This window comes from Myotis myotis, unplaced genomic scaffold (assembly GCF_014108235.1).
Source record: "Myotis myotis isolate mMyoMyo1 unplaced genomic scaffold, mMyoMyo1.p scaffold_m19_p_4, whole genome shotgun sequence".
NCBI lineage: Eukaryota > Metazoa > Chordata > Mammalia > Chiroptera > Vespertilionidae > Myotis > Myotis myotis.
Window position 1 is genome coordinate 122,768,003 of NW_023416346.1, and position 25,895 is coordinate 122,793,897.

A 25,895-nucleotide genomic window follows, 5' to 3' on the forward strand; every position below is an offset into this window, starting at 1 on the left:
GGCTTCGAACAGCAGCAGAAGCACCTCATCCTCTGAGACAGAAGGAAAGAAAAGCTCTGGGAAAGAGGAACTGATAAATTTGTGCATGGAAGCAGAACCTGCAGAAAATCAGCCAGAAGGCCTTCAGTGTTCTCAGTGAAGTAGAGGCAAGGCTGTATGCTAAATAGGAGTGGTGATGATTCAGTGGCAGGTTTGAGAACAGTGGCTAGGATTTGTAACAATAACAGGGACTGACAGCTGGTATGTAAAACCACAAAAGACCTACTGAGGTTGGAAACCACCATACTCCCTTTTCTTACTGGGAATGTTAAAACATACCTCCCCACAGAAATCATCTTTTAAATACTGATTACAATCCTAAAGGGTCTATATGAATTTCAACTACATAATGGGCTCCTGTGGGTTACCTGGGAAACTAACCCATTTTTTAAATAACATAGTTCCTATCAGAAAATATGAACTTTTCTACATAATTAATGTCTAAATGAACTTTTGGTAAGTAATCTGTTGAAGTTAGAAGATGCCTGTGGTTGCAACTGCTTCCTGGTTCTTAACTGGATGAACTACTACTTCCTGACCAATAGTCAGGAAAATTAGAGTAGAAAGGAGTGGCTGTAAAGACAAGAAGCTTATTAAATGAGATTCTTCACAGGACAAAGACCTGCTTACTCCTGCCCTCTAAACCAAGGGCTGCAAACTCAAATAATTATGGGACCAGAAAACCAAATCAATTGCCTCAAGTCCGTGCATGGGAAAGAAGCTGGAAGTGAACCACCAGCATGAAGCCAAGAGATACAAAGGGCTGTCCTTGGGTAAATAAGGGGGGGAAAATGCTACATAGCGGCCCAGGGCTGTGCATAGGAGTGATCAAAGCAAAAGGGGAACCCAAGTCTTTGCTTTACCACAGATATGGAGTCCAAATTCACACCACTCTCAGGATGTCAGAAACCCATCTGAGAACAGATAAGATACACTTCAGAAGTAGTGAACCCAAAGGGTCCCTCCCATCAGAGATAAATGCAAAGCCATCCAAAAGAACATTCTGCAAACCAGGCACCATCACACAATTCCCAAATTGTCAGATGTTGCAAACCACAAAAGAAACAAGCAAAATATGGAGGGAGGGAGGAGAGGGAATGGGAGATTTCATTCCTCAAGAACTACAGCTAAGAATATAATCCAAATATAACTCTATTTTTAAATGTTCACAGCATACGAACATTTGAAAATGAAAATGCAGTCTTGAAAAAAAACACTGAAATTTTTACATTTAAAAATATAGTCAAATGTTTTTAGTGAGAATTCTCAATAAATGGATTAGACAATAGACTAGACACAGCTAAAGAGAAATTAGTGAATTGTAAGATGGGTGTCAGGAAATCACCCAGAAGTAAAAATAAAAAATATTAAAAGAAAATTTAAGCAATACAGTGGAAGATACAATGAAAAACTCTAACACATACCTAAATAATGGTTCCAGATACGGAAAATGGAGAAGTGTTATTTTAAATGATGAGTAGGATAGTTTTCCACAATTGAAGATGATGCAAGTCTTCAGGCTGAAGGGAGCACACCAAATAAAAGCAGCATAAATAAATCCATATCTAGAGATATTGCAAAGAAACTGCAGAAGATAAAAAACAAGGAAACATCTTAAATGCAGCCCAAGAGAAGAGATAATTACCTATGTACAAAGAAATTACATTTGAACTGACTAAAGACCACTCATTACCAAGGCTTGTCAAAATGTTAGCAAAAGAGAAAGGAGGTAGGCCTGGCGAAGTTGTGGCTCATGGCTCAGTGGTAGAGCATCAGCCTGCACACTGAAGAGTGCTGGGTTCCTGGTCAAAGGCACCTGGGTTGCAGGTTCTTCCCCCTGCCACAGTCAGGGTGCGTGCAGGAGGCAACCAGTTAATGTGTCTCTCATATCGATGTTTCTCTCTCTCTCCCTCCACACTCTCTTTTAAAAAAAAATCAATGGAAATCTGGTGAGGATTAGCAAAAAGAGGAAGAGAGAGATGGGAGCAAGACTGGCTTGGCCTGATTGAGTCTGGAAATTATAATCCATCCCCCTGCTCCCACTCCCCAGGGCGGAAGGACTAGCTTTCTAATCTCTCCAGGGAACCACCAGTCTGCTCCCCACAGATTATCTGGAGAAGGGGAAGGGGAGATGGGGAAGAACCTGTAAAGGGGAAATTACTCTGCTGGGTGCATGTGCACTATGAGCCAAGATGATGACCATTGATAACCATAAAGGGGAAGTATCTAATCTGGAAAAATAGGCCAGATTGGATAGAGGGAGGACTCAACACAAATCTATGAAGAGCCAGAAAAGAGATTGTTTAATTTGAAAGAAAGGTTACCCCTTCCCAACCCTGAGGTAATATAATCAAAGCTTGCCGAAACCGGTTTGGCTCAGTGGATAGAGCGTCGGCCTGCAGACTGAAGGGTCCCAGGTTCGATTCCGGTCGGGGGCATGTGCCTGGGTTGCGGGCACGTCCCCAGTGGGAGATGTGCAGGAGGCGGCTGATCGATGTTTCTCTCTCATCGATGTTTCTAACTCTCTATCTCTCTCCCTTCCTCTCTGTAAAAAATCAATAAAATATATATATAAAAAAAAAATATATATATAATCAAAGCTTAACCACGGCTGTCTGGGTGGCACAAGGTACCTGTTCATTCACCTGTTTGCACATGCTCTCTCTCCATAGCAGCTGTGCAGCTCCAAGTGCAGGTCTGTTGTAGCTGTGTAGGCTGGCAGTGTAAGGGGTCCAAGCTTGGGTGGGCTACAAGTTCAGGTCTGGGTGCAGCAGTGCAGTGCCAGTGGAACACAGCCAGGAACAGAGACTAAGCTATCCAGACAAGAGCAGAGACTGAGCCGGACTAACCTTTGGCATGAACTCAACTGAACTACGAAAGTCTCTCTGATGCCCTGCCAATACCGGGTAATGGCGTAATATCTCTGGACCCTGACCCTTCTTCTCACCTTGGTGAAGACAAGGCAGGGCTTCTTCCACAGTGGGACAGAGCTGAGCCACCTGGTCGTGAATGAGACACTGAGCACCTGGGGACAGTCCTTTATTTCTACTCCAATAAATCTTACCACTACACCTCATCCTCCCATTCATGGGTCCCCAAAATGCTTTTCTTGCAACTCGGTGGAAGAACCCCATTTCCACTGGCAACAAAAACACAAGAATGGAGAAAATAACTGTCACTGTAAAATTCTGTACCCAGCTCAACATCATCAAGAGAAAAAGTGAAATAAAGACATTCAAAAGGCCAAGACCAAGCTGACTAACAGGCATTTAGTAAAAGAACTACTTGAGAACATTCTTTATAAAGAAAGAAGCTGAACCCAAAAGTTTAAAAATGGGGTAAATGAAGAATGGTGTGCAAAGAAATTTGAAAAACATATTGATGAGTAAATATTCACTATTTTTATAGGCTTAAGGTGGCCTATACAAGGCAAAACTAAAGCATAAATAACTAACATGGGTGAGGGGGTGCGGGTTAAAAGAAAAACCATTCTAAAATCTGTCTTGTTCAGGAGGATGAGAATAATAATTAAGCTTAGACCAAGTTAAATGTGCCTGCTAAAATTTTAAGAGTAACCAAACTTCTGTCTTTCACCCTGGAATAAGAAAACTGGAAGAAATATAGCAGCCCCTCTTCCAATGAAAAAAAGCTGGATTTCAAATTCATGACTTTCTTTAAATGCATCATAGAACCAATTGGCTCAAAATCTTAAGAGAGGCAGGACCTTCAAGGAGAGGAAACAACCGCGTACTCATTTGAGGTATAGTGCAACTGGACTGATAAGAGGAGTTCAGCTATAATAACTGACAAATTGATCAAATTCTGATGTGGCTTGCTAAAGGAGCAGTGTAAAACCACCCAGGTGGGGGTGGCAGAAATTGGGGAAATCCCAACGGCTCTTCAGGATCTTCCTCCACCAATCCCACCAGGCACTCACAGAAAGAGCCCTTTGGATTGCCCATTGTGTTGCAGACCTGGAGGAAGAGAACTGCAGTTGTTCTTCAAGAGCAAGAAATTGACCCAGATCTTTATCTCCCTATCTCCACTAAAGAAAAGCTAGTATCAGTGAAAGCAAGTCCAATAATCTAGTCTATCCTCACTTAAAGCTTTCTTTGCCATTGGGAAAAGAAGCAGGCACCCTACTCCTGGGAGAGGAACGAGATTCCATCCTGAGCCCACCAAAAAGCCTGGGGAGGGGCAAGACCTTGGGACACTGTGGCACCTAAACCTGAGGTTTAATCAGAACAAAAGACCACACTCCACCACCACTCCCCATCTCCAAGCTAACCAACTTCCAGTAACAAGTAAATAGCAGAATACTACCAGTGGAGGATCAAAACAAGAAGACCCTCTTTAAGGCACAGTTCAAAAGGGAGACCTGAAACTCAGAATAAAATAAATCAACTCCTAGCCTAAGCACAAAGTATCTCCATGAGAATTTGAAGCCTGATGTATACTGAGGGTAACCACAGCAACAACAAAATTCAAACCTAGCCCAACTCTTAACTAAATTAATTCAAAGCATTGCAGTAAAGGCCTAGTAGGAAAGATATGCCCATTTACAGACATAAAAATAATGTGCATTAGTCTCTAATGTTCTGCAAAATAGGTCAGGCTTGCAACAAAAACATCACAAGGTATAAGAAAAGGCAAAGAAAAACACAATACTCAAAAGACAAAGAATATACCAGAACTAGACACAGAATCAGATGTTGAAAATATCAAGAATGAAACTTTAAATACTATGAGTAACATATTTAGGGCTCTAACCCAAAAGGAGAACAACATACAAAACCAGATGGATAATTCAGCAGAGAGATGGAAATTATAAGAAAGAATGAAATGAAAGTACTAAAAATGAAAAGCATTGTTAAGAGAAATGAGAGTGCCTTCAATGGACTCTTCAGTAGACTCAACTCAGCCAAGAAAAGAAGACAGGTCGACAGAAATTACTCCAACCAAAACACTGAGAGAAAACAATAGAACAGAACAGAACATTCAAGAGCTGTGGGACAATATCAAAGGTTCTAATATACTCGTAACTGGAATCACAGAAATAAGAGAATGGAACAAAAAATATTTGAAGAGGTATCAGCTGAAAATATTCCAAAATTAATATAAGACATCTAACCACAAATCCCAATGATCAGAGAACAGGAAGACAGATTTACCAAAAAAAAAAGTATTGCCACCACTCAGCACCAATACCACTTGAGAATGAATTCCGTAAGCTCGGCCACTGCCATGCCTTATAAAACAAACACACATTGCCTGGCCAGCGTTTCTCAGTGGTTAAGCGTTGACCTATGAACCAGGAGATCATGGTTTGATTACCAGTCAGGGCACATCCCCAGTATGTAGGTAGGTGGGTTGTGGACTCCATCCCCAGTAGGGGGCATGCAGGAGGCAGCTGATAGATGATTCTCTCTCATCATTGATGTTTCTGTCTCTCTTCCTCTCTGAAATCAATAAAAATATATTTAAAAAACACACCTGTCAATATGATCACCAGGTCATCAATTCAATTATAATTATACATGATGTCTACCTCACAATGCTCACCTCTACATACAAGTCTCACTCTGTATAAATGACTGGTCAAACCTAGATCACAAGACTTTATCTTAGCTGTAAAAAAGATTGTGGATGTGAGTTTCCTGGGAAAGTAGGACCCATAATATGAGAAATTACCAAAACATAGGGTATTTAATCGTCTACTACCCATGATAAAAAACAAACAACAACAACAAAACTTTCCATCTAATCAGCTATTACTGTACAGGAAACTCTCTGGTGAAGACATTGCATCCCTGGAGGACCTTTCTGTAAGACAAATATTTTACCTCAATGTAGTAACACCCTTAAAAGCAGCTTCCCAATCCGAGGGACATAAGCAGTAATGTGGGGTGTGTAAAGCAACAGGATAAGTAAGCAAACATCTTCATAGAATGTCTACTTTGTTTAATGGCAAGTAATATACAATGCAGATATATATATAAACACATATGCATGCACACACAGAGTTTATTATGGAATAGAGCTCATAACTTCAATGAATTCATGCAATAAATTATGAAAAAACTCAAAGAAATGTCACCCTTATAGGTGTCAACTTTGGCCTCCCCTTCGTCTGCCATACTGTAAGCATTGGTAGAAGTTTCAGGAGCCCCACAGTGAGCCATTAGCAACTTTGTATGCTTAGCACAGTCATACAGTAATGTGGACCCAATTATAACACAGTTATGCCTGGTGACTAGATATAGGGCAAGCATGTATATAAGGTGATTAGAGAGAAAGATCCACTAGGTAGGTAGGTACCTGACAGAGAAGAAAAGCCACTGAACAAGGAAGAAGGCACTGACATGAGATGGAAAGGGGGCAAAAGGAGACACCTTTCATAGGAGAAACATTTATTGAGCATTTCCTAAGGGCCAGGAAATGTGCTGGATGCTGAGGCAACAGTCAACACTCTATGCCTCCATGGAGCTTGCAGTAGAAAAACATTACCATCTGCTTATCCATTTTTCCAGAGGCCTACCCCCTATTTAAATTCCTGGCCTATTTCCTTCCTATACTCTCAGGTAAAAGCGAAAATGGACAGGAAAAAAAAAACAAACAAAAGATGGCCATAAAGAAAATCAAGACCCTAAGATGTAGCTGGGGCAAAAGCATCAAAGCAAGGCATGCAATATACAAATCCACATTATTTTTCGCTATTCTCTCAGCTTTATATGCTCATTCTTAGATTCATGTCTTTGAATATACCATCTGCCAGGAAACCGCTTCCCTCCACCTGACATTCTGGACCTCCTTTAAGGCTCTTCACAAACACTCAGGAATCATTGCCTTTCCCAGTCCCCTTAAGTCTGTGTCAAGTGCACCTCTTCTTGCCTAGAGTACCAGCACCCTGTGTTTCCATCTGAACATGCATATCATCCTGTACTTTAGTCACTGTTTCCTGCTGGATTACAAACTCCATAAGAGCACATCAACAGAGCTTGGCTTTGTTTCTCCAACACTTACCATGATGCTGACACCCTTTAAGTTGCCTGAATAACACTTGACACCAAGATACCCAAACCATTACCCCTATCATAAAATCAGCCAAAGAAATACAAGTATGGCCTTCCTTTACCAATCCTCCACAGAGCGACAGACTTGAAAGCACATCTCTAAATCAAGGGCAGTCATTTTGAATGACAGAGAACCCACTAGCACAAAAACATCAGTTTCAAAGTCTAAAATCTGAAATGAGGCAACCCTTTTAAAATAAATGTCCTGGGCTAGATAGAAAGTGAAAAAAAATAATGACATAAACCACTGCAAACTCTTCAAGTTATCATCACCAGGAAAAGAAAAAAATAAAAGATGAAAGCAACAAGAATACAGAGCAGGTATAAAATGGTTCAGAAAAACCTCAGAACTCAAGGACAAAGTGAGCTAAGTTAGAGGCTGCATCAAAATGTAGATTTCAAAGGAAATATTTGAAGAAGGAGGTGATGCTGTGGATATTCTTTGTATATGTGGAGGGGAAAATGGGCAACAGTATTCCATACAAGCACAAACTAACAACTTATGAAAATTATACCAAGGAAGACCCGAATGATTGTTTGTTCAATCAACATGGCATGCAAAAGTTCAGCATGGCTAAAGATTTCCAAAAAAGAACTAAGCATGTAGTTACTGCAGAAGGAGAGTAAAATAGTACCTTTACAATAGTTTTATATATATAATCTCACTTTAACATAAGCAGCTCAGCAGAGACCAGTTTAATATGAGAGATGACATGGTCACAGAATGTGAACCAGATTTGAAAGTGGTACCCTTGTTAAAGATTAGTAATCTTAACATTAATAAAATTTTCTAAAAACATTGTAGGAGCTCAAAATAAGATTTGATTAACCTTGAATAGCATAAATGCTGAAAATATTAAACTAGACCTAAGACATTGTATGGGGGGGGAGATAAAGCAAATTTAATGTTAATATTTAATGTAACATTTTATTAAAACATTAAATACCCTGAGCAGATTAAAGGTATCTTGGGGGGGGGGGGGCAGCAGAGTCTTAAGTTTAAATATGGAAGAGAGCTAAAACTGTTAGAAAAAAATATTTAAATCAGTTATAAACAGAAGTGGCACTCCTAGATAAGGTTAACAAAATGGTGAAGAAAAGGAGGAGCCTTCAGAAAATTAAAGGTAATTCCTATAAAAACAATGAAAAGAGTATCACAGATGACAATCCATCAAGGAGGCAATTGCAAAAACTTTACTTTAATAATATTCGAGAAGTATATTTTACCTTGCAGAGATTTGACCTTTTTTGGTAAATTATCAAGGTTCCCATTGAGCTAAAACTCTTATTTTTTTGTGGCATTTCATTTCATGTCACATCCCTGCTTAAAACCTTCAATAGCTTCCTAGGAGACTTAGGACAAGTTCAAAAACCCAGCAGCTGGGCTTTATTAAGCCTTTTCAAGATCTGACCCCTGCCTACTTCTGCTTCATCACCAGCTTCTCTACTTTCCAGCCATTGTGGATTTCTTCAGTTCTTTAAAAGGTTCTGCTTTTCAAAAGCCTCCAGCTCTCTTACCTTACCTAAAGGCATTTGCACCTTCTGCCAGGACAACTTATTTTCTTAACTAGACCATGCCCTTCTCAGTCTTTAGGTCTCACTTAAATGTTACCTCCTCGGTATGGCCTTCCTATCTGCTCCCCCCAGGACAGGTACCCCATCCCTACCCTGTTATAGACTCCCATAGTGCCTTGTACTTCTCCTCCTCCACCTCAAGACTGTAAATTAGCCCTGGCCAGTGTGGCTCAGTTGTTCAGAACATTATCCCATGCTCCAAAGGGTCATGGATTCGATCCCCAGTAGAGGTGCTGTGTACTAGAGGCAACCAATGGATGTTTCTCTCCCTCTCCCTTCCTTTCTCTCTCTGGAATCAATGAAAAACATACCTTTGGGTGAGGATTAAAAATAAGAAAAAAATACTGTAAATTATTTGAGGGCAGGGCCTACTTCCCTTTTATGTATCATTCCATCCAACCTCTATCACAGTCTGGTACATAGTAGACACTCAATTAGTATTTACTAAATGAAGGACAGATCCTCAGGATCTAGGACAAGCAGGTTATTTTAGAAAGAAATAATTGATAAAGTATGACACACCAATTTGCACAAAATTAGCTTTTGTCTACCTCAACTAGTTTCATTTATTAACAATTAAAAGGAAACTTTTTCTTTTCCTGTGAAATTCTACTATTAAATTTTAGTGGTAATATTATTAATCATAATTAACTAGCAATTAAAGTTAATACGTCCCACAAGAGGCTGACAAACCAGGGTGGCCTGTGTGGATAAATTCTAGGATACGTCACACTTGAACCAGCTTTTGTAATCTCTGAACGAGATTCTATTCATCAAGAAGCTAGTTTCTACTCTTGGGCAATATCGGGATAATTGAGCAAATTAAAGTCAATAAATTTTTCTTCAACTATTACTTATCACCATTTTTTATCTGCCACATCACACGATTATGTGTGTGCTTAATCTAATTATTATAATACAATCTTACACTACCAAGAACCTAATCGTTATGCATAACAAGAGATCTAAAACTGCAACTTACCTAAAATAATTTAAGACAGTCTTTAAAAAAACACCATGAAATCATAATGTATTCATCCATACATTTTAATTTCAAGAAACCAAGTTGTTACTTTCAAAAATCACCACAAAAAACTCAAAAGTAACAACAGAATCACACAGCCATAGCTCTTAAACAGTTTTTTAAAAAAGTAACCTTTTTCAAACCAGTTATGATTGAATTTTCAGTAAACTATTAGTGGTGCTATGTGCAATCTGTCTGTTATTAAAAATCCAGACACAAACTACCACACAAGGAGTTATTGATTTACCTGTCTGGCACTTGCAAGTATCTCTTTCCATCCAGAAATGTTCCTCTAAAAGCAATGAAAAGTTAGAGTTTCCAAAACACTTTACTTCCAACCAAACCATTGCATTCCTTTATTATGCATACCCCAAAATTAACATCCCTTAGCTATCTTATCAGCAGTGTCCATCTACACCTAGTACACTTAGCAAAGGAGAGCACAGTGAATTGGTGCCCACCATTGAGGGTAACTAAAAAGAAAATGATGCAGACAGGAAAAAGCAGCTACAGTACCTTCCAGGTTAAGCTGTTTCCAAATCCCACAACAATCCAGTCTGAAGCAATGCAGAAAGCAGACAAGGTGTTCGAATACCTGAATTGAATGAAGTCTGCTCTATGGCCTGAATTTCTCAAGGGGAATTAAAACAATAAAATGCACAATATTGTTATTGGCTTAAAATTTTTTAAAAATATTTTGCCCATGATCTTAAATCTTAAAGGAATTTTTTCTTGCCCAATAATTATGTTACTTTTACCTTGATCCCCCCCCCCGCCCCCTCGCATTTCCAACATATCATTAAGACCATTGTATTTTATTTGCTGGTTTAAAAAGATCAAAACAAAAAATGAAAACAAAACAAAACAAAAAAGACCAAAACAAAATCTATACCATTTGCTGTACTGTCCTTTATATTCTACTATGTACTATGTTTAGGCAAAAACTCTTGAAAATACAAAAAAAAATACTAAGAAATTATAATATGCATAAGATATTTTTAAAAGGTATCTTTTAAGATCTACATGATTTCATGTATCAGTGCCTGATGTTAAAGGGGTCTAGGTGGAAGCAAGTAAATAAGGTAAAAAAATGCATGTTGCAGGGGAGATCTTTTCAGGCTGATGGAAATGTTCTAAAATAGGACTGTAGCGATGGTTATTCAACTCCATAAATTTACCCTAAAAAATCACTGAGTGATACTTAAAACAGGTAAATTTTATGGTATGTAAAGTACACCTCGATACAGCTGTGAAAAATTCTTACTGAAAACCCACACTTAGTAAAGAAATCCACAACTATGTATAGGCCCCATCTTTGTAGAATAACTGTCCTGCTTTGACAAGATGATTTCCAGCCCTGAGATCCTATGATATTCATCACTCCTTTCTAACTCAAAAAAGTCACAAAAGTGATTCTCATCAATTACAGAATAGGAAATTAAGTCCTTTTCCTCCATAACATGGATCTCTGTGTGTCCCTTTGGACTAAGTGACTGTTTAGCTTTCTTAGTGATGGGTCTTGTTTAAACACATACATACATACATACATACATACGTACATGTACACACACACACACAATCACAAGAGACTTTAAGTAGTAGAAAATTCTACGCTCAAGTAAAAATAAATTTTGTCAGAGTCTAACTTCTTTGCATTAAGGAACAATAATGTATCTCTGCAGACTTCACCGCTAGATTTTACTTCACTTATTAGTGGTAGGTCATTACATTTACGGAAGAGATACCATCTGCAACTTGTAAAGACTGCCATTTTACTTCAAGAATACATCAAACCACAAAATTGAATTTAAGAAATATCTTCATAGCCTGGCTGGTGTTTCTCAGTGGTTGAACACTGACCCAGGAACCAAGAAGTCGCTGGTTGGATTCCTGGTCAGGGCACACACCAGTGTTGCAGGCTCGATCCCCAGTACGGATCCTGCAGGAGGCACCGATTGATGATGCTCCTCTCTCATCAATGTTTCTATCTCTTTATTCCTTTCCCTTCCTCTCTCTCTAAAAGTCAATAAAAACATATTTAAAAAAAATAAAAGACATCTTCATAGCCTTTATTAGTGTAGCAAATATAATCAAAGTCAGTTAAAAGTGTAATGGAACATGCAGAAACATGAAATACCAAGTGGTTAACTAGAAACAACTGCTCATGTTAGGTGCAAATAATTTGGTATAACCTTCATTTTTGAAGAAACAGAACTAATGACCCTGTTAGAAAAGTCTGCACTTCCAGTTGTCCTACCCAGCACTACTGATGGATCTGAGTCCAGCCTCTCATGTGATTAAACGTTAGGTGGTCTGGCCAATGTAGCCTGTGAACACCAGGAAGCATATTGATATCTTTAGTGCCACCCCAGGAGTGGAATCAGATTCTAAAGAGAAGCAGAAAGCATGGTTTTGAAGAACACAGGTTCAAGTCAGACCGGTTTGGATGGAAGTTTTGCCTCTGACGATGACTAGCTGGGTAATCTGGCAAATTATTTTCTCTCTCTGAGCCCATTTGGTCAAGTACATACAGGAAATAAAAGATAAGAGACGTGAGAATTCACATACACTCATATATTCACGCAAATAAATTATCTGCCACAGTATCTGGTATTCAGTAAGGCTCAATAAATAGAATATTATAACTTAATTATTACAAAGACTGCCCAAAAGAGAGACCATACCCAAAATTTGACCCTAATTAGTACTATCTTAAGCACAAATATTTCTAAATACATAAAGGGCATAATTCAAAATGACAATTTCAGAGACCTAAATGGGCTAGGTACTTTTAATCTAATAAATTTATTTTAATACCCAAATCTGAACTGTCTAAATGTTATAAGGCTCTTCAAGTAGAAGGTCCTCACTCGCAGCTCCCATACCCAACAACAGATCTCAGTATTAAGAAGTGTACAAACTCAAATGAGAAATGAGGCCAGACCTTTGTGCAATCCAGTCATTCATGCACTGCTCTATATAAAGAAAACAGTCTAAAAACTATCAAGAATTTGAATTCAAACACTAAAGTGATGCATCACCAATAAAAAATTCTAACGTTGAGGTTAAGCTTGAAAGTAAATTGGAAAAGCTTCCCAAATGAAAAGTTCAAATGTGGTCTTTCAACTGCATTATTTTCATACATTGAAATATGTGTTCCAACTGACACCATCATCAGATGATGAAGAACCTTCGAGATTCTCCTCTTCTACCAAGAAATTTGATACTGCCCCCCAAAAATTAAAACTTTATAATCTAAAATTATAAAATCCTGAGGAAACAGCCTTTTCTACTTAAAAAGCAACTTAATAGTAACTTCAAATGTTGCTGTTCCTGTACCAAAGTTAAGGGTTACCTAAAGGATTTCCCTCGCATTTTGGATCTATGCATGTGAATTCATTTGTTCTTAAATACCTTCTGCTATTATTTGACATCAATTCGTTACATGAAAAAGTCATATCCCTGCACTGTCAAAAATAAAGTACTAAATCAGCACACCTTCTAATAGCTAGAAGAAACAAAGCAGATAATCACCAAAGTTATTAAAATGGAAGGGAGAAAAGATATTTTCAACAGACACAGTGAAGAAGGCTTATTTTCTCTACTCACCTTCTTAAAATTTCCTACAGTCATATTCTCAAATATAACTGAATTTTCTATCACAAAGTAAATTGAAACATAAATCATAATGAAAGGTTAAATTCCTGCAACAGAAGCCACTGTCATTTCCAACAATGCAACTATTGTTGAAAGTCTCTCACAGATTCTTGGACACAGTGGTGAAGCAAGGGTGGGGGGGGGTAAAAGCATACTTGAAGTAAATTTCTCCACCTCTGTATTTCAGTTTGTAATGTAACAATACCGCACCTTCAAAATAGAAATACCACACAAAATTTGGTTCTCATTAAATGAGACTGCCTTAGCCCTATGCAGCATATTTAGAACAGAATACATCTGATTCAAAATCAGTCAACCTTCTATTACTCATCTATGTGAGATGGCCCGGCAATTTCCCTCAATGGGAGCCTTTTCTTTAAGAACCCTAGGGCACAGTGTAGATGCCACACTCTGGTTTAAATAACTCCAAGAAAATTACAATGAAAATAATGGCAGATTTAGCCCAGGGAACTTGAATAAGTAAAAATCAAAAACCTGAGATAAAGGGGTAAAAAAATCCCTACCCCAAACCACTAAATCATGAATAAATTATAAATCTGAGCAGGAATAAAAAGAAATCCTCTCTGGAGAAAGAATGCTTATTTCTAGTTTTATTTTTAAAACAATTGGGTTTAGGAAACATACTAAATAAGCAAACAAAATATTAAACATATATATATATCAAATTAATCATATCAAATTAATCATTGCATTATGTTAAAAAAGACAAAACAATTCAAAAGGATTTGATGCTCCTGTCAACTGAAGACCCACCAACTCCTTTGAAATGGTCGATTATTTAACATTCTTGGAATGATTAACTTTATTTAGTATGCATCTTTTGGAGTTCTATTATTTAATACATCCAAACTGATTTTTTTTTACCCTAATTAGGTTTCCTTGTACTTGCGAAATGCTCAGCATACACACTGTACCGGCATCTTTAGTTCTACAGCTTCTCTCTTCTAGCTCCTTCCGCCTTCATCCTCCACCCCTCCAACCTTTCCTCCACCCCCCAACCCCGAAAAGAAAAGATATCCTTCCCAAATGTTCTCTACATTTGTCAACAGAAACACCCACTGGTGGTGTCAAACTGGTAATACTGCTGCAGGCTTCCTTACTCCTGTTCCAGTGTCAACGCCAAAAATGCTCAAACCTAAAATAGTATTTTTAATAAAGAAATTAAAAGCATTGCTAAGGTACTCAACGATCATGTTCCCAAAAAGGCACACACCTTTTAAACATGTATTAACAAACTCTAATTGGGTTGTTAAATATAAGATTATACTACCCCCCTTCAACACTAAACATAGAGACAAGTAAACATACCTTCTTCACATTTTATGAATAAATCTTAAAACCCTTAAAGGAATTAAAAACAAATTTACATCTAAATGTCATTCACATATAGTTCCGAATTGCCTCGGTAAAGATGCCTTTTTTGTAACCCTACAGCAAGAAAGGAACAAGCTGGAAATGTTCCAGCAGATGTTACCTAAAACGAGAACCCTATTCGATACATATTTATGTCTCCTGCTTCAGTCAAATCTCTCAAACAAATTAATCTGTGTAAGCTTTCACATTAACTACATAATCATTATGTCCCAACAAACCTAATTCAGATGCACGGAAAGAAATTATTCTGTGTCTGCGAGACTTTCCAAAATCAGCTTACATTTCAGCCAATTAAAATAGATTGTGTTAAACAGAACACTGAGCTGCAACTGCTTAAATATCACAGCGTCCGTCTAATCTAAGATACTAGGGTTAGGTTTTTCTTATTCAGGCATCTGTGCTTTAACACTCAAGTGAAGCGAAAAACAAAACGCTCAAGGAAGATCTGCCTTTACACTGAAATATGTTCAGGTTATTTTTTCCCCCAACGTGGGCACAAGACGAGTCAATGCGAGCAGGACCTGTTCGTTCTGGGAGATTATTCCAAACCCCAGCATTTAATTTCTATGAGGGTACAAAGGGTACGAAGATCTGGGAAAGGGCCAATTTTGCTTCCCCCCCACCCCCAACCCAATATGCCAGTCGTGAACTTCATAGCAACGCGTGAAACTTGTTCGGGGGAGGCTAATGGAGACGCGGGGCAGGCGGTGGGTCTCTCGCCCACCCTTTCGGGCAGCCAAGGTCAGCGGGTCCCGGGCTAGCTCGGAACTCTGGCGGGGGCTCCGGTGCGCAGGCTCCTCCTTGGCGCCCGCGGAAGGGGCTTCCCTCGCCGCAAGCCCGAGGGAGCTAGCGCCGCGGGGGCGGCGGGGGCGCCGTAGACCGGCCGCTGAGGGGAGCCCCGGGGGGCGGCCTCGACTCGTCGCCCCTCCTCACACCCTCTCGTCTCCTCACCCCAAAATACAGCCCCAGAGCCTCGGCGGGGAATCCCTTCCGGGGGTGCGATGGAGCGCTGAGAAGGGGCCACTCCAGACTGGGGCGCCCTCGCCGAGTCGCCCTGTCCAGGGGGTACCCGCGCCGCCGCCCCTTCTCACGCCTGCCCGGGAGGACCGGGTGGGTCCCCTCTCTAGGGAGAAGTTGGGTGGGCGCGGGCCGATGCATGGACAAGGGCGGGCGGGTGGCGGCGCGACTACTCACCCGGCAAGTCCCCCACCTCCAGCCAGAGACCCAAGAGCTCCTGAGGCCACAGGCGCCGCTTTACCTTCCCCAGCGGCAGCGACAACTAATCGAAACCTCCAGCCCCGCCCTCTCGCAGTAGCGAACGCGCAGCCTAATTTGCTAACTGCCCCGCCCCAGCCGTCCATTCGGGCAAATGGGGAAGCTCCTCAGACCCAGCCAGGTCCCGCCTCAGTCCTCGCCTACTTCTCACAGGAGCCAATGCGGAGAGCGCGCTCGTGCTCGCGCTCGTGCTCGCGCGCCCCGCCCGCTCCGCTCGGGCTCGGGTCCTCGAAGCCGAAGACCGCGGGTTCCTTGTGGAAGCTCGCCTGCGCGCGCACGCGCGCCGCGCCTCCTCGCGCGCCCGTTCTGCTGCCCCGCCGGGCCCTAGCAACCTGCGCTGGGTGGCTGCGAGGGGCGGGGCCCGAGCCGCGAGCTGTTGGGGAGGGAGGGATGCGGTAGGGGGGGAAGATCGTGACTGGGAAAGGGGCGGCTGCGGGGGTGGAGGGCCGAGGAGGCCCGGGAATCCGCCTGTCACTGCGGAAAAAAAGGGGAATCCTGCCTGCAACGCAGCTATCCTGGCCTCCCTCCGGAGGGACACGTGTGGGGGGACGGGGGTCCGGGAAAATCGGGGACAGCACATTTGCAGCGGGAACCGAGGCACTGCTTGAAAATAAAGGATAAAAGACGGTTTATCCCTGTCGTTGGTTTAAAATAATATCGAAGTCCATTGCTGCTGTTGTCCAACTGTTGCAGCGACGCGTGCACACACACACACACACACACACACACACACACACACTCACACATACACTCATCCATCAGCCTGTGATCCCTCGGGTGAATTAGGAGCAAAAAACGAGTAACCTGAGGATTCCTTACACAGCAGCTGGATGCATGCAAAGGGCTGTTGTTGCAGCAGCAGCAGCAGCAACCCACAGCTCCGCTTCGGTCTAATGCTCCACCACACAAGATTCCCCAGCTGGCATGAAAGCAATGAAGTCATCGCCCAGCCAGTAGAGATGTAAAGATCTTAATACCTACCATGGATCAGGTTTCCAATGAGGATGAAGAGGTGATGAAATGGAAGGAGATACATTTCCAATGCCACTTTTTGAAAATTAATAATAATTTTTAAAAGACATCAGGGGCAAATTTATGTAAAGCTGCATAATAATTTCCACTTTAAAAAGCAAAGAAGAAAAATAGTTTGTGTGTTGTTGTGCTGTTTGTTTTTTCAGAAAAGCACAGAATACAAGCAATATATGAGGTCATAGCAACCACCAAATTAGAAATATGCAGTACTGTATTGTAATGGGAAATAGATATCTTGAATAAAATTCACTTAATCTATTCCTGTCATGAATCTGGTAACAATATGTAACAATATGCTGGGTTTGGCCACTCTGCACCAAGCCAAGAGGGTTTTCTTTTTCATAACATGGTGAATATTTGATGAGGAAATAAAGGTGCCTGCTTTCTCCTCAGCTTTTCAGGAAGCATATTGGAAAATTTTACAGGTAGGAACAGTGAATTAGCAGTGAGGGAAAATGGAGTCAGAGGCAGCAGCAGAGCTTTTCAAAGTCTACTGCCTCCTCCAGATGCAAAGTAAAGGTGCTGTGACCTCAAGCTTCACCCACATGGAGCCAGAATTCCTGAGGCAATCACTCCATTTTCATCCCTGTATATAAAATGACGAATGGTTTATCTGTATAGAATCAGAACAAGTTAAGGAAAAATCAATAACCAAATACTCATTGATATAGGTCCAATTTAGTTTTAAGTGGTAATATTAGATGCTTTATAATGTGCCATCCCTAATACACAAATATAACCTTCTACTTAGGAATGTATGTTTTATTTTGGTTTTGAATAGCAGTGAAGAGTTTCTTGGAGCCACATCCAGGTCAGTTAACTGCAATTTTGATCAAAATTATATCTTTTCTAGAAGGTTAGTAAGAGATAAGAAGTACTGTGCTGCCATTTAACTGAGCTCTTTTCTTATGTAGGAGGAACACTAATATCACTGAATGAATGCCTGCTACGTGTCAAGAATGTTACTTACATTTAGTGTTGCCAGATAAAATACAGGAAGCCCATTAAATTTGAATTTCAGATAAACAATGAATAAAATTTTTAGTATAAGTATGTGTTTTTATCCTGGATACATGTGGGAGAAGGGTAGAAGACTAAAAATGCTTTCTAATCATTGCAAAAATATTTTTTTGAAATACCCCTCTAGGTTCAGATCTCATAATGCAATCAGGATCTAGGAGAAAAGCTTAAGACCCAAATGAATGTGTAAATTTCTAGTGTTTGTATAAAGAGGTGCACATACTTATAATAAAAAAATTATTTGCTGTTTATCTGAAATTCAAATTTCACTGGGCATCCTCTATTTTTATATGCTAGTTCTGGCAACCCTACGTACATTATTGCGAAAGTCATGATTTTCTGCAAAATTCTTTGTTCAGTCACAATTTTCTAAATGAACAAACAATTTCAGAGCCTCCCCACCATCTATTTGCTCCTTCTTCCTTCTAATAAAGCTAAAACTGTGTTCACACTTCCAGAGTGGTAGGTGCTGATTAGTCTTAGTTACTCTATGTGTGGCCCAATTAGACAAAGGAGAGGACTTAATATCCTATGGTTTGAGAGAGAGGTTTTCCCTGTCTATCCGGTTAGATGAAAAAGGAAGCAAGTACCCTGGCTGCCACTGGCAGCTTTTTTATGACTAGGAGGAAAACCAGCCTTAGGTCAAAGTCTATACACTCAGTAAGGCAGAGTTGAAAAGTAGAAAGAAAGAAAGAAAAAAACTAGCTGGGTTCATGATTACATCACTGAGTTGCTTAAACAAATTCTGCCTTTTCCTTGGTTTAAAACAGTTTGAGTCAGAGTTTCTATTAGATGCCTCAGAAGCATCCTGCTACAGATGCGTTCTACTCATAGGAGGTCCAATGATAAATAAACAGGTGGACATCAAGATGTATGACATTTTTATCCTGAATATATGTGGGACAAGTCAATAAGCCTTCTAAGCAATGGCAAAAAGCATTTATGCAATGCCCATCTGGGCCTAGACCTCAAAATGCAATCAAGATATCTAGAAGAAAAGCTTAAGAATCAAATCATTGTGTAAATTTACAGTGTTTGTAGAAAAAAGGTGAGCATTAGTTATTCCTTGGCCCTTCTCAGAGTTTAAATCAGATTGTCAGATCTCACATGTTTTTATTAAAGTTCATACCATTTGGGAAAATGTCATTTGAGAAATATTAAATCCATTTAATAGTTTAAGTCATTTTAAACTATTAAAACCTCTATCCCTGTCCTCCAGGCACTAAGTTTAACCACAAATAGTGTAGAAAGAACAGAAATGTCAGCCTCTAAAGACCCAAAAGGGAGAACCACACCAGAATAAAATGCCATATGAAAGTGGATGGTTGGTAAGGCAGTATAGCTTAGTGCAGTGATGGCAAACCTTTTGAGCTCGGCGTGTCAGCATTTTGAAAAACCCTAACTTAACTCTGGTGCCGTGTCACATATAGAAACTTTTTGATATTTGCAACCATAGTAAAACAAAGACTTATATATTTGATATTTATTTTATATATTTAAATGCCATTTAACAAAGAAAAATCAACCAAAAAAGTGAGTTCACGTGTCACCTCTGACACGCGTGTCATAGGTTCGCCATCACTGGCTTAGTGGCTACAACCATAGACTCAGGAGCCAGATCACTCACATTCAAATGCCACCTCTAGTTATATCCTTTGGGAAATCGCTCAATTGCTCCTCTGTAAAATGGTGATAATAACAGTGCTCACCTCATAGGTCTGTCTAGATGAGTGACTATTTTTGAAATGCTTAGCAGAGTACCTAGCCCATGGTAAGGACTTTACAAGGATTAGCTGTTATTGAGCAGGCTCAGTTCCATGGACTATAAACTGAAGCAGTTTCTTTTTCTTCATTCACTACTTTGAACCATATTTTTATGGCAAATTTGCCTTTCATGTCCCTTCACATCTTGGACAGTTTTAACAACTCTTAGGTCTTCTTCAAATATTAAAAATCAAAGCAGTTTAAAACTCAAATGTTGTGTTTGACTAAATTCCATCCCCTCCTACAACCACCCTTTCCACCATCATCATCTGCCAGGCTTGTGACTCAAGGCACCTGAAATGACCATTTTCAATCCACCAGGGTGGCTGTGGACTCTCTGGTCTACCTTAGTCTAGTATACCCAGATCATCTGAGATCAGCGGTATCCAGGGAGCTGGAATGTGGCAGTGCTAATGGATGCTGTTACTGATGTACAAGGTCTTTTTATTTCAAGAGGAATAGCTAATAAGATAATGGAGATGTGCTGTCTTTGGCTTTGTAATAAGTGAGCCAGCTAATTTTATAGATAACAGCAGGAAAATAACAGCGAGAATCGGGGCACATAATGGAGGGTAATTCTAGCATCTTTCCATCTGGCCTAAATAATTTAATAGTTCTGTACACCCTGACCTGATGATTTTAGGTATAAAGGCAATACTAATATCCAGTTCTTCTTCCTCCCCAACACAATAAATTATGAAAGAGGTTTAAAGCCAGGGAATATGTCAAAAATACTCGTTGCTTCAGATACCTGTTTCAATGAACCTTCATAATTCTACATAATTTTTAAATGCCAATAAATTAATTTTTCATGTGCTAATGTCTTAATCCAGATGAAACAAATTTCCCTAGTTAAACAGCAGTCTATTGATTTTTCTTTAGAAATATTATTAATCAACATTTGTTGAGTGCTTACTGTGTTCCCGGCATGATGCTGAACATTTTGCATTTAATCTTTGCAATACCCCTAGGAAGTCATGTAGTGGTTTTAAGATATCACCACAAAATTTTCTCCCTCCTCCTCCTTTCAAAAGATAGCTAAAATCTCCTCCCCTTGAGTGTGGGCTACACTTAGTGACTCACTTCTAACAAATAAAATATGGCAGAAGTGATGGTCATAGGTGGTCATGACATGAGACTAGGTCTTACAAAGTGTGATGGCTTCCTTCTTGCTCTCTCTCTCACAAACTATGGGAGAAGCCAGCTACATGTTGTGAGGATACTCTGAAGACACCCTATGGAGAGATCAGAGGGTGAGGAACTGAAGCATCCTGTCAACAACCAGCAGGGAACTGTCCACTGCCATGTTAGTACACCATCCTAGAAGCAGATCCTTCAGCTCTAGTCAAGCCTTCAGGTGACAACAGCTCTGGCTGACATCCTGAATGCAATCTCATGAGAGATCCTGAGCTAGAACCACCCAACTAAGCCACTCTTGAACTTATAGCCCACAGAAACTATGGGATAACAAAAGTTTATTGATTTACACCACTAAGTTTGGGGTAATTTATTATGCAGCAATGAGTAATTAATGCAAGTGGATTCTATCTCAATTATACATAAAAGGTTATAGTTAGTTACTCAAGCTTACCCAGGCAGTAGGCGGTGGAACCAGGATGCAGACCCAGGCGACTGACTCCAGAAGCCCAATCCTTAACCGTTAAGGTATACCGTCCAGCAATAGAAACCATTTATGCAATAGTGCTATGTGCCAGGAACTTTCCTTACACAGCCTCATTTATTCCCATAACAGCTCTGCAAGGAAGAATTTTTTCTCCCTTTCAAAGCCATTAAAGTACAGTTACTATCTTCTTATGAGGATTGATGCTAACGATGTGCATGAAGGTATAGGAGTGAAGCAGCACTATTGTCCAATTTCATTTTTGTCCTTTGCTTACTTGTTTAGCTCAAGTGTGAGGCGACTAGATAAGCACCTTGCTAATATCCTTCCCTCAAAGGGTTTTGAAAATTTTAAATGATCCCCAAATGATGCTCTTCCCTTGAAAATATGCATAGACTGAGATATAGCATATAATGTATATTATCTCAAGATTTTAATTAAAAATAGAAAAATTAAAAACATATGCAGCATTTAATTTGTAAAGGAAACAAATGAATTCATAGAGTCTAAGTACTAAAAAGTAATAAAATGGCTGTAGCTCTCATTTTCTAGGTTTAATTCAGACCTGATTCGATACAATTTTACAGACTATTTATAAGGCTCCTTGGAATTCTGGGCTAGTTATATAAAAACACATATAGTGGAAAACACATTGATTTTGATTCTTCTCAAACCCATAAAATAATTCTTGCTCTTATAAATATTCTAAATATAACAATGAGTCATTAGCATAACATTCGTCTTCTGTGTTTGCTCCTATTTGGTGTCTGTACAACATAAAGTAGAGATTGGGTAAAGAGCAATAGCTACTGTCATTGGAAGAGTGGGAAAAATCTTCTAATAGACCTCAGTTATCCAGGTTTGTTATCTATATTAATCAATGCGCCTTATTAATCACTTTGCATTGAAAATAAAAATTATGTCTTTATTCATTTTTGTTTTCCCAATGCCTAGCACAGAACCTGACTCTCAATAAATATTTGTTGAAAGAGTTAATGAATCAATGAACTGATCAATGAGTTCCCACATTATTTTGTGCTGTGTTGATACACAATAGAGGAAAATTAATGATTCAGATAATTACCTAAAGAATATGCATTGTTTAAAAAGCATAAGAAAGATGAACACAAAGTGACTAGGTAAATTGAGGCTTATACCATTGGAGGAGGTGGGTTGGAATAAAAAGGTATGGAAGCTGTGGCGTGAACCTGATCCACCTGCACAATTGCCTTGAGTCTTGATTTCATTTCTCTAAGAGAAATTTTTGTTGTTGTTGCTAATCCTCACCCGAGGATATTCTTTCCATTGATTTTTAGATAGAGTGGGAAGGAAGGGGGAGAGACAGAGAGAGAGAAACATCGAAGTGAAAGAGACACATTGATTGGTTGCTTGTACAGACATGTGTAGAATAATAAGTATCTCTATTTTGGGATTATTATGGCAATGCAAGTTTATGATTTATGTTGTGTGTGTATGTGTATGTGTATGTGTATGTGTATGTGTATGTGTATGTGTATGTGTGTGTGTGTGGATTTGTACTTGCTCCTAGTTAAAGTTGGAATACTGAAGCTGGCTAGCAATGATTTGGTCATGACCTTATATGAAAATTTGAAATCATAAAGCGACATATATTTCTATCAAAATAGCATTTTCCCTGACATTTTTAATCAAAATTTTCAAAGTACTAAATGTTTAAAGAACTGCACAGTGAATATCTATATATACCCACCACCCAAATTCTACAATTAACATTTTAGTCTATTTTCTTCATCCCTCCCTCCCTCCCTCTAACCATCCATCAATCCATCTTGTTTTTTTTAAACTTCAAAGCAACTTGCAGTCATCAGTACACAAAATAGCATGTTTTGAGTTCTATTTTTAAAATGTGAACATGGTTTTCTTTTTTTCTTATTTCAGTCCAACTTGTAAAAATTGTATTTGATAAATACATGAAGTCAGGTGGATTTATCTTTTGTCATATTAAAAATGAAATCTATGAGAATTTGGTGGAGAAGTTGCTAGAGAAACAAAATGCACAGATTTTGCTCTGTGATGCATATTATTTAATGTGCTTCAGATCAAATATTTGTCTTCACTTAAGAATGTAAGAGATCTTGTGAGGGCTTGTGCTTAGGGGAGAGGTGGCGGGGGAGAGGTCAATGGGGGGGGCGGAGAGACTCACGTAATATTTTAAACAATAAAGAATTTTTAAAAAGAATGTAATAAAAGCTTACACATTTTAAATTGAATAATCGTGTCCCTTGGTAGTAAAAAAAAAAAGGCTGATGAATGAATAAAATAAACATTGTACCTTTTAATTTCCTTAAGTATGTTGGAAGCCACATTGGATTTTTATCTGAAAGCTAGTCAAAAATTTATTTTAGTCCTAGCTGTTTTCTCAATGGTTAGAGCGTCGGACCAAGGACTGAAGGGCCACGGGTTCAATTCCAGTCAAGAGTGCGTACTCAGTTGCAGGTTCAAGGCTCAATGTGGGAGGCAACCAATTGATGGCAGATGTTTCTCTCTCCCCTCTCCTTCTCCTTCCCCTCCACTTTCTCTAAAATAAATCAATAGAAAAAATATCCTCGGGTGAGGATTTTTTAAAAAAGCTCAGTTGATGCCTTCAGTGTACTAGAAGGAAAATCTTCCACACATAAATTATTTTAAGGAATGTTAGCTTCTGAGATATAATAGTTACCAATTTTAGAGGGGATGGTTGGCAAAAAAAAAAATGATCATAAAGACAAATTTTGAAAAATCTTTACACCCATCCCAGCCAGTGTGGCTCAATGATTGGGAATCAACCTATGAACCAGAAGGTCATGGTTGGATTACTGGTCAGGGCAGATGCCCAGGTTGCTGGCTCAATCCCCAATAGGGGGCATGCAGGAGGCAGCTGATCAATGATTCTGATCACTGATGTTTCTCTCTCTCCTCCCTTCCTCTTTGAAATCAATAAAAACATACATATTTCTTAAATCTTTACACTTGGGATATTAGGGGGTTGAAGAAGGATCATAAATAATCCCTATGACAAACTGTATTTTCCAAAGATGGTCACTACAATACTTCTCATCCCACGTTCTTACAATGTGACTTTGATACTTCTCCCAACCAGACATGGGGATCTATGTTCCCCTCGACCCCATTGAATCTGGGCTGACTTGTGAATATGGTGAAAGTGATATTGTGTGATTTTCAAGGCTAAATCATAAAAGGCAACATAGCTTCTGCATGGTTTTGGGGGGATGCTCATTGTTCTTACCCAGTCATTCTGTTGTGAGGAAGGCCAAGCCATCTTATAGAGAGGTCACCATGAAGAGGAACCAAGAACCATGTATGGGAGTGAATCATGTTGGGGAGTATACCCTTCAGCTCTAAAAGGGCTGATGCCACCTGTAATAGAGAGAACCAGTCCTTCCCAAGTCCTGCTCAAATTGAGATTCTTGATCAAAGTAAGTAATTGGAAGCCACTGCATTTGGAAGTAGTTTATTATGCAGCCATAGATGACTGATTTAGTACATAAGACAAAAACTATGTGAATCTGCAGACACTGGCTTCCAAAATCAAGAGAGCAACTGTATGACTATATCAGTAAGAGATAGAGATTTTGCAACCATTGACATCTGCTAATAATCCAACTATTTCCCTTGAAACAATTTTTGTTAGTCTTTCTCATATGAAGCTTTTTTCATGAGAATTGCTAACAAATGGCCAGGTTAGCATGAGGATTAATGAGAGCCTACAATATAGAAAATATGTACTTATTATCACAGTGGGGATACACAAATGAAGCAAGAACTCACTGGAAGGAGCTGCTTACAAAAGAGGTGGAAGGGCTGAAGAAGTGAAAGGGGGAAGATGAGGTTATCCAAAGATTCCTGATTCAGGAAGCCCTACCACTCCTCAGGCTGGAAAGCAAAAGGGCAAATGGGCTTCCTCTGAACCCACAAGGGCTGTGCTGCTGGGGTTGCTGGAGTTCTAAAGGCTGTGTTACTTGCAGAAAGCAAGCATCTGTATTCCCACTAGTGTTGAAGGAACCCCACAGTGACCTCAAAAAAGGGTTTTTTTTATGACATGGGCAAACTATGACATAAAAGTCAGTGAAAAAAGGCAAAACTTATGCCAGTGGTTCTCAACCTGTGGGTCGCGACCCCTTTGGCGGTCGAATGACCCTTTCACAGGGGTCGCCTAAGACCATCCTGCATATCAGATATTTACATTACGATTCATAACAGTAGCAACATTACAGTTATGAAGTAGCAACGAAAATAATTTTATGGTTGGGTCACAACATGAGGAACTGTATTTAAAGGGCCAGAAGGTTGAGAACCACTGACTTATGTGATGATGATAATTGCCATTTTTGAGAGATTATACGTTTAAGCATTTCATATACATCATCTCATTTAACAAAAC

At 39.5% G+C, this 25,895-nt stretch overlaps 1 protein-coding gene across 2 annotated transcripts in view; it reads right to left on the reverse strand.

Moving 5' to 3' along the window:
• CDKL5 (cyclin dependent kinase like 5) overlaps nt 1–16,058 on the reverse strand; it is a 173,092-nt gene extending 157,034 nt beyond the window's left edge. The window contains exons 1-2 of one of the 2 annotated variants that reach the window (XM_036305037.1): nt 15,958–16,022; nt 1,464–1,624 (exon numbers count right to left, since the gene is read on the reverse strand). The gene's annotated coding sequence lies outside the window, so the exon portion shown is untranslated. Of the gene's footprint in view, nt 1–1,463; nt 1,625–15,957 lie in introns of both variants that reach the window. The other variant, XM_036305036.1, reaches the window with a different exon arrangement.
• Nucleotides 16,059–25,895: the final 9,837 nt, after the last annotated feature.